At 40.1% G+C, this 10,413-nt stretch overlaps 1 protein-coding gene across 1 annotated transcript in view; it reads right to left on the minus strand.

Annotated features, from left to right (window-relative positions):
* si:ch211-45c16.2 (mitogen-activated protein kinase kinase kinase 13) overlaps window positions 1–8,092 on the minus strand; it is a 33,299-nt gene extending 25,207 nt beyond the window's left edge. The window contains exon 1 of the mRNA XM_041951285.1: window positions 8,008–8,092. The gene's annotated coding sequence lies outside the window, so the exon portion shown is untranslated. The remainder of the gene's footprint in view (window positions 1–8,007) is intronic.
* Window positions 8,093–10,413: the final 2,321 nt, after the last annotated feature.

The following is a 10,413-nucleotide window of genomic DNA, read 5'->3' on the forward strand; positions in this document are numbered from 1 at the left end:
AGTAACATAACTACAAAATGCAGTTAATAAACAAACCAAAAATTCAACTAACCTAGATAGCAAGAAGAGCTAAACCAAGTTAACGCTAGTTAAAGCTAGCTGGTGAGATAGCCACGGCTAGCCTTGTTCAAAGCTAATCCAGCTAACCTTTTTCCCCCGAGCCATTTAACTGACAAAGTTTAATTTTGAGAAACCAGCGTCTTGATAATTTATTTTAAATATAAATGAAAAGGGGCTAACAGCAATCATGTAAATATAGCAATTCAAACAAGCTAAAGCAGTCCTGCTGAAAGGCAGCTAACGTCGCATTAGCTTAGCAGAGTTACAGTGACATTAACCGCAATCTCATTTTATGACTCTAATGGATTCATATGCTTTGGGGTCGTTAAGATGCTTTTAAATCACACATTTACATGTATGAAATTGTTGAATCATTTATTATATTGATTTGAAAGAAATTACTAATGAAAGGTTGGTAGAAAGCAGAAGTTTGTCTGTGTTTTCCCTCACATTCGTTCAAGACTATGTGAAGATTCAGTAGAGCGCCGATTTAGGTATTACGATGGATGATAGAAACAGGCCGGCCTGGCTGGATTTACGAAGGCGAGCATGGATGAGAGAGTCTGCACACAACAACCACTGATTCTGAGAGACAGATAATGCTTGTGAGATTACCGTGGTGAGCCCACCAACAACCCACAGCCCGACCAATCCGCGCTGAGAGGAAATTACATAACAATGACTGTTCAACGCTCCCGGAGGATTCTGCCCGCACCACAACAATCTATGTATCCTGGTTCGTTCTTTATCATGAGTTCAGAGTAGACTGCAGGAGCAAGCAGATGAGGAGCGGCAGACAGAAAGCCTGTGCTGTCTCCCCCCCCCCAACTGTATGCACCTGGTAATCCCAAGCGTGATTTATGGGATTGCGTGCAGAGCTATAATGCAGAACACAGCAGCTAGTCTTAGATAACATAAAATGTTATGAAGGCTCTCCAGCCTTCTTTGCTTCTAATTATTTCACTAAAGAGAATTAGAGAAGTGGGAGGAAAATGAACACATGCTGGGATGTCGTGTTCACATACACTTCACCTCCTCCTTCCACATCCCTGGACACATGGCATAAGAAAAGAGTGTGGGGCTGCAGTGGGTGGCAGGCAGTTGTGGTCTGCCCGACATTACCACTGTGTAGCTGGAGGTGTATGGTGCTGTTAGACGATTATGGGAGGTTACAGCCGTACAGAGGCAAGAGGAGACTGCAGGTCAGAGCACACACCGTACATTAAGCACTCACTGTATACAACTGTGATTACTGGAAAAAGTGAGTATCTCAATTACTTTTATTATTGTTATATATGTGTGCAGCTATAATTTTAAACCAAACTTCTGACAGGATGCACATTTGTTACCATCAATTGTATGGCTTAAAAATAAAATATTTCCAAACCACAAAGAAATAAAAAGTCTGGAAAATGTTCCTTTTTCACATAGGGCAGATTCATGAAGGTGGTCTAGTAGAGGTGCCCTTCAGCAAGGCACCTCGTATAGGTATAGGTTTCTCAGTGTCTGCAGTTATAAAAGTGTTTTTGTAGGACATTATATAACATTTTGTCATAACTAGTGTAGAAATTATTGAATTATGACCAAAAATGTGTTCTGTGGTCAAAATGACTTTTCACCTCTGATCGCCTAAATCTAATCAGTTCATCCTTGAGTCCATGTGAACATTTGTGACAAATTTGAGGAAATTCCCTCCAGGCGTTCCTGAGTTTTCGGACACGAGAATGGCACGGACAGACAGCCAACTTGAAAACAGAGGCATTACTAACAATTATTTTCAGCATTGATTAATCCAGCTATTTTTTTTTCAGTTGACTTAGAAATTATCCCCATTGCATTAGACAACCATTACTCATGTATACATAAGAACACATTATACTATCTACTCATTTGTTATTGTACAGATGCACACATCAGAGGTCAGAGATAATGCAAACACGTTCAAGCAACCACACACACACATGCACGCAAGCAGCCTGTATGACTTGTGCATGTGCTCCTCCACTCGTGTGTGTTAATATGCTCCCCATGAGGCGCTGCAGGCTGTGGTAATTATAGAAGCTCAGCTAGCAGACACATCACAAGAGAGAAGTACATTTAAAGCCATGTGCAGTTGTGTGAATACAGTACATGCATACATGGGCATAAACCAAAGCACACACACAAACACATGAGGCGTTTGGCCACACTTAAAACTTTAATAGGTGTAGATAATTTTTCTAAACAGGACTGTGGATTCATAACTAACCCTGCATAATATTAGCAGCAAAGCCCATGCACACTTAGGGTTCAACAATGCTGAGTTAATCTAAACCCCTCACAGTCACTACTGTAATACCCCTGCCCACATATAAAGAGATGTGGGGCTTAACCCACTTCTCAAGAGAATCCCAATCCTAAAACAGGCTGACCAGCAGAGCGTCTGCCAGTCTGCCCAATAAACCCTTTGGCAAACGACAACTCTACCTCCAGGAGCACCAACAGCCCGGAAGACAGAAGATGCTTACTTTCTTAATCAAGCCGGGTTGTCGTTATTGACATTTAGTTATCTGATATAGATGTGAGGTGAGCCAGGCAGGCTCTCGGTGTGACAAGCTGGCCCTGCTGTGTGGCGCACAGTAAGCTGAGGATGGGATGGAGGCAGGGCCTGTGGAGCCTAGACAGTGTCATTACAGAAATGTCAGTCAGAAGGAAGGGAGGGAGGAGAGGGCCCGAGGGAGGAGAGGGGAGGAGAGGAAGAGAGGGGGGAGAGAGAAGGAAAGGGGCCAAGACATTCATGTTCACATGCCTCCCTTAGCCCAGCGTTCGTTGTTTTGCTTTTTCCACTCAACTGCCCTTCAATGGCCGTTCTGCACGCGATGCGAACACTCAGCACATAAACCTCCAGTATGCAAAGTCCATTTCCAACAACTGTTAGGCATTCATTATTGTACAGCACACACACCTGAAACACATATATATTTGATTTTTTTTACTTTTTTTTTGTTTAGCTTTATTTTGTCTGTAAATAACAATTATCTGCATTTTTCTAATTAATCAGTGAATCATTTAGTCTATAAAATGTCACAAATTTGAGAAACGTGCCAACAACAGACCAATCTGATTTCTTGTTTTCGCCAAAAAAAATCCAAAACCCAAAGGTAGTCAATTAACAGTAACACAAAACAAAGAAAATGAAGGAAATTCTCACATTTGGGAAGCAAGAAGCAGAGAACATTCAGCAGTTAGTCTATTATTGAAACTGTTGCTGACTATTTTCTATTAAGCTCAATCAAATAATCGATTAATTAGCTTACTGGTTCATTTAGAGTTGGGTGTGTAACATATTACAGTGAATTAAAGTGCATGTGCCTTCATCCCTTCTCTCTTCTTGTAGCACATTGTCCAACTGGTTACTTGAAAATTGCATTTGAAAACAGCGAACAACACTGATCCTAAATTTGGCATTCGTTTTAATGCGCAAATGCATCAAACATGTAACCGTTTCAGTCAGACAACAGTGGGGGTTTTCACGTGACAGCCAGCACAATATACAATTGTAATGGCAGCATACCACTAATGACACATAACACACATTTTCACACATTCATTTTTGACTCAGCTTATGAAACACAGCAATGAGCTTGTTCATTAAGCCTGATGGGACGCGACACTGACGGGATCCACCGCTACATAAATGTGACTGAAAACAAACAAGCCGAGTCTCCAGGGCTGGGATTAGAGAGATCAGACCAGCTGCAAGGCTACGCTGCTGCTGCTGCTGCTGCTGCTGCTGCTGTTGTTGTTGTTACACATGTCAATTACATAAATACAGCTTCCTGTTTCTATGCCAGCATCAGGAAAAAATCTGAGCAGTGGCTGGCTTGACGGGCTTTGTGGAAATGACGGCTCGCTTGAATGCAGTGAGCTGAACTAAAGGGATGCGCATTATAACTCAGCCGTAACTCAAAATAAAATCAATTAATTGTCCAGTCCTCGCCGCTGCCAGGTACTCTTGACACCTGCACAAACACCCCTATTGCCATGCAACAGCATCGCCAGTGTGACCCACTTTGAATTGAGCATTGAAACCAACCTCTCAGGTCATTCTCAACTTCCTTTATCTATCTAACTTTATCTAACTTTATCAGTGGGTGCAGACCAAAACGCCTCTGGATGCAATTGGATAGACCAACAACCAATGAGAGCAATGAAACATGTGATATAGTGCTGAGCAATGGGAAAATGTAAACAGACTGCAGGATGCAAAGATGAGCTGTGATGGCACAGCAGCAGCATGTCTGTGAACATGCATATATACTTGCATATTTTGGTGTCTAGATGACTTTTTGGTATAAAAAGGTTTGGAATTGGTCCCGTAGATCGCCTCAGCCGGCAGCCGTAAGACAGGCTACAGAGGCTGCCACATAATCTTTGGGGGCACCTGCGTCCATCATAATACGTCTACTCAAAGTGACAGGGTCAGATTGTTTTTCTGCAGGTCTGACAACATTATGGAAAGGATCCCTACAGAGATAGACCTCTTTGTTAAGAAACAGCCAGCATTTCACTCTCCTCCTATCGACAATGAAAAGAATATCACATTACAGGTGCAACTAACAGTTGTATCAAGCAATATTTTTTCAATTTATGGATTAATCGTTTAGTCAATAACATGTCAAAAGAGACATGGATAATGATCATTACAGGTTCTGAGAGTCTGATGTCTTCAAAGCTTTTGTTTCGTCGGGCCAACAGTCCGACGAAACATATGTAAATTCACATATGAAACACAGAAAAGCTGCAAGTCTTTACGTTTGAGAAGCTGAAATTGGACAATATTTGCGATAATTAGCAATATAATTAACAATTTGCTTGATTAATCAATTATCAAATCTTTTAAGCTCATGTTGATCAACTAATAAATTAGCTGACCAATTATTCTGACCAACATAGAATACTGCGAACCTCTTCCATTAAGCAACAGTCATTTTACATTTGCTGCTAATAAGGGCAGCAGGGCAGGAAATTCCAGGACTCCACCCCTCTCTGTAATGTTTCAGGAAATTAAATGGATGTTGTAGTTTCCTCTCAAATGACGAGGCACACCTTCACTAATGTAGACTGTTGAAATGCAAAACAATCCGCTCATTCTTTGTTGGTGGCAGAGCATATCGCAAATATATTAAACAACTTAAAAAAAAACTGGCCCACATTAGTAGTTGCTCACATTTGCTGTAAACCTGGTGTTGGGTGTCTTTGTGCCATAGTTAAGAACACAAAGAACACCTGAGAGGTGCAGCCTTCAGCACGCAGTTAGTGGGGGACTACATTTGGCTGATTGGTGCTGAGCGTGACCTGTAACTGCACCACAGCCACCGCAGCAGTTACAAGAGAACCAAAGCCGTTAGTGACACACGTGGACACTTACTGGAAATGTCCCACTCAGCACAATGAGGGTGGAACCCAATGCTGCTTCCATGACAGCACACAGCATCCACCGCTCACACGTGTAACGCCTCCCGCCGCTGACTGACTGGCAAAGCATGCGGGACGGAAGAGAAAAGCAGCCGGACCATAAAGCTGTTGTGACACTAAGTCTCCATGAAAAGCGGGTGAATGATCGTCTCTGATTTGTGTCAGATGGCCGCCGTGAGTGGCGGCACAGCTCGCGGAGAACATGCATGCTGATGTGTTACCAGTCCCACATCTGACAGAGGACACTGACACTGATCAACACTTCACCTCACCTCTGAGCATGAACATCCAATCATACGCCACCACTTTATCAGGCACACCTGGCTAAAGCCCTGCAATAAATCCAACCAGCAGTAAAGTTTTAATGTTCAGTTTTTGTTGAAAATGTTTTGGGAGAGGCGACGAATCAGCTTTTTGGTCATTAAGGAGGCTGCAGTGTTTGACAGAAGTGTGGACTACAGTCACACTCAAGTCATGAATTTGGTGACTTCATGCTTGACAAAATCCAAAAAGACAATACAACCAATGACTTGTGATTTGGATTTTGATTTTCTTCTTAAATAACTTGTTATCCTCCCTGAACCCAAAGATTATATTTATGTGTTTGTGTGTTACATGCTGCTAAATATTTTCAAATAATTGTGTCACAGAAATAACATACAGTTTAGCTTGTCATTTCAAGTAAAAATGGTAATGTTCATTAATTTCCTCATTATTACAGTAACTACCAAAATAATGCAGCATATGCATATGTATGTAATGTATAATTTATGGTATCAATAACAGTACTCATCATGCAGTATGGTCCATTAATGAATAATAATAATATATTTTATTACTGGATTATACTTACTGATGCATTAATGTGTATGTCATGTTAAAGTTGCAGCTGGTAAAGTTGGGGCTAATTTTATTTACTTTATATATGGCTGTGCAATTTGTGAATTTCCCAGGGATCAATAAAGTTTTAACATATCTTAACCTATGATAATACATCATCTTTTATTGATTGATTATATTTTGTGTGCATAATCTGCAAAGTAACTAAAGTTATCCCATAAATGCCCTGGAGTAAAAAGTACAATATGTGCCTCTGAAACATAAATATAAAGTAGCAGAAAATGGACAGTACTTGCATTTGATAAAAACAATCTTGCCAAATCCATGTGTACAACTAGTCCAATAATAATCGGACAGCACTGCATGTTAAAATCTTTTCACTCTATGAATTTTGGTCCAGAAAAACAGAACACAACAGGGATACACCGAGCCAAAAAGCTGCGCTTTATGCTGCTGTTTGTGATATCATGAAGTCCGATGAGATTTGCAATAAGGCACTGCTGATCATTTTGTTTTTAACTGTTATAAAGTGTATAAGTTCTAAGGTAATACCTACAATTCAGTCTTTTACAATACTATTACTCAGATTATAAATTTGTAATAGCATTACATTTGTTGGAGGGTGCACAGTGACTTGTTCAGGACTTGGATTTAAAAACAATGACTTGAATGCTGTTGAATTGTTTTGCAGTATGCTGACAGGCGTGTCTTCTATTCAGTCCTGCTCCAGTGATATATATGGGGTGGACAAAATATTAGAAACACCTGTCACTATGACGCTGTACAATCCGACAGCACCGCAAACTACAGCTTCAAAAATAACACTGAAGTTTAATTTGAAAGTGTTAAAACAAAAACTGAACACCATCACCTAAATGGAGCTTTATTGCAGGGTTGTGGTATTAGACTGCATCAGCTCAAAGGCAGGTGGAACTCACCAACAACACCACAATAACATCCTCTATAAAAAATCGTCTGCAGAGTTAAGACCACAGGATATCAAACCAGAGCCGACCTATGCCAGCCAGGAGCTCGTTTTAACTCTTTTGCTTCAGCCACGTAGTCATAAAATACTACAGAAAAAGTGCACTGAGTAAGATCTTACTCAAAAACAAACACTTGTCCACCACCCACTGTAATTTAGCCTCCTTTTCCTGCAACAGCAGAGCAGAGCAGCCTATAATTTCCTCCTTCTCCTGCCTCAAGCAGACAAGGGAAGAGTGTTTTTCTGGATCAGTTCAGTATTCAGTCCGCTCGGTTACATAATGAAGGCGATAAAGAACTCTAACCTTTTAATACGTGTGTGCGCGCAGGACCCACTTTACCTTCTGCTGTTTGACCCCTGGTGGTCGTGGTGACTACAACCAGGGGTGCAGTCTTTTTGTGCTGACTCTGGGGTACAATAGGTGTTGATTTGCGGCTGAAAAACCATTCATAAACAGTGTAAACAGTTGGTTTAACAGTCTACCGTCGTCGTGTTAATGCACATAGACCGTAGCTCAACTGACAGCTACCCCAGTCAGCACATTTAGCTTCATCCCACAACCAAACCGAAGCGTTTCTCGTCAAACTCCACAAACACGGAGGTATTAATTTTACTTTAACGGTGCGTCTTCTGATAAGGAATCGTTAAAAGACATAAATTATTACCGTTAAACTCCGCTGAATCCCTCAGAGATGTCAAACTGCTCTCTCGCTCTCTCCCTCGGTCCATATATTTGTTGTCCAATCCGATGGTATAGTCTTGTGAGCGTCCGACGTCACTTCCGGACACTCTGTACACCTGTAAACCCCAGCGTAAGCGTCATCGAAGATCGTCTATTGGACAGATGAATCCTGCGGCAGCTGAAACGGCCGAGCTTCCGCTCTGGAAAAAAAATGGCCGTAGAGCAGAAGCATTTGCTAGCTAGAAGCTAGTCTCGTCAAATGCCAGCTTGAAATAGTGACGTTTTATGTGCACTATTCAGTAAGAGTATGGTAAATATCTCCATTTTCTGCTCCTTTACACTTTTATTTCACTACGTTTCAGAGGCAAATATCGCACTTGTTACTGCACTGCATTTATCTGTCAGCTACTGATGGCTTCTAATTACTTTTCAGGTCTTAAATTAACATGACAATTTAAGTTAAACTACATTATATTATACAGTGAAAATTAGTTCCACCAACTACTCTTACATAAATGTGACAATGTATTCTTACAATATATGCAACACTGCATGGGATTTGTCAGTGTAGCTTGTCATTTTAGGTTAAAATGATAATGTTCATTAATTTCCTCATTATTACAGTAACTACCAAAATAATGCAGCATATACATATGTACATAATGTATAATTTATAGTATTATAACAGTACCTATCATGCAGTATGGTCCATTAATGAATAATAATAATATCTTTTACTACTGGATTATACTTACTGATGCATTAATGTGTATGTCATGTTAAAGTTGCAGCTGGTAAAGTTGGGGCTAATTTTATTTACTTTATATATGGCTGTGCAGTTTTCCAGGCATCAATCAAGTTTTAACATATCTTAACCTATGATAATACATCATCATTTATTGATTATATTTTGTGTGCATAATCTGCAAAGTAACTAAAGTTATCCAATAAGTGCCCTGAAGTACAATATGTGCCTCTGAAATGAAGTGAAGCGTAAATATAAAGTAGCAGAAAATGGAAATATTCAAGCAAAGTATAAGTGTATAAAGTAGTATTAAGTGTAGTACTTGAGTAAATGTACTGTACTGGTGACATTCTATCGCTGAGGTTTCTCCACAAACACAATACAAAATACAAAACTGCTCGACACAAATTTGCTTTTTTGCATTTGATAAAAACAATCTTGCCAAATCCAGTTAATGTGTACAACTAGTCCAATAGTAATCGGACAGCACTGGATGTTAAAATCTTTTCACTCTATGAATTTTGGTCCAGAAAAACAGAACACAGCAGGGAGACGCCAATAAACTGCGCTTTGTGCTGCTGTTTGTGGTATCATGAAATCCGATGAGAGTGGGAGCTCTTCGTTTGTGTCCTCTCTGACGCTGTGGTTAAAAATAGCTTCTATAGATGTTCATCTAGGCTGCGCCGCCTAGGACCAACAGCACAAATAATATAACAATAATAAAAAAAGCGTGGATGTTGCAACAAATTAGACACTTTACAGATGAGCAAGACTTCTTACAGATTAGTTTAATCTTTACAAAGAAACGTCTTCATTGAAGTTCCTGCAGGAACTTCACAAACAGTGCATGAAGTGAAATATCGGCTACACATTAAAGTCACCGGCCTGTATATGTTCACAGAGTACGAGCATGAATACTGATTTCCTGGAATAATGGAATTATCAGCATTAGGAAAAACAGCGGCGGAATTAGGAGGGTGTGAAACCGATACTGCGCCGTCTGGCCACCTCTGCCTGAGCCAATGAGCGCCCTCAGAGGCTGCTCCGAAACTACTGCACGGCTGCATGCTTGGCAGGTGGACAAGAACACTGCCGACAATAAGACAGAACGAGTTCACTGTACTGAGATAAATCCCGAGGTGATCAGCGTGAGTTTCATAAGAGAACACAGGCTTATCTATTAAAACACGAAAAGCAGTCAAGGCATTTCAGTTTAGGTAGCTTTTTTATTAATGATTAAGGCCAAGAGTGCTTGATAGTGTTACATATGTTTTAAACTACAGCAACGTGTACAAACACAGGAAAACTGAGCAGATAAAGTATTTCAGCTGAGGAAAAAGAACCTTTATTTCAATAAAAGCAATAGTGGCGTACCACAAAGTAAAAATGCTCTGTTACAAGTGAAACTCCTGCATTCAAAATTAAGCAGGAATACAGATATATAAGCAGCAAAACCTATAAAAAAATAGTATAGTAGTAGTAATAATAAAAGTCCTCATTTTGCAGTATGGTCCCTTTCAGAAGATTATATTACTTTACACTGTGAGTCATATTGTATTATTATTATTATTATTATTGATGCGTCACCCTTTAAGCAGCATTTTAATATCGCAGCTGGACCTTTTTAACTACTTTATATAGTAT

This window comes from Chelmon rostratus, chromosome 13, assembly GCF_017976325.1.
Source record: "Chelmon rostratus isolate fCheRos1 chromosome 13, fCheRos1.pri, whole genome shotgun sequence".
In the NCBI taxonomy this organism is placed as follows: Eukaryota; Metazoa; Chordata; class Actinopteri; order Chaetodontiformes; family Chaetodontidae; genus Chelmon; species Chelmon rostratus.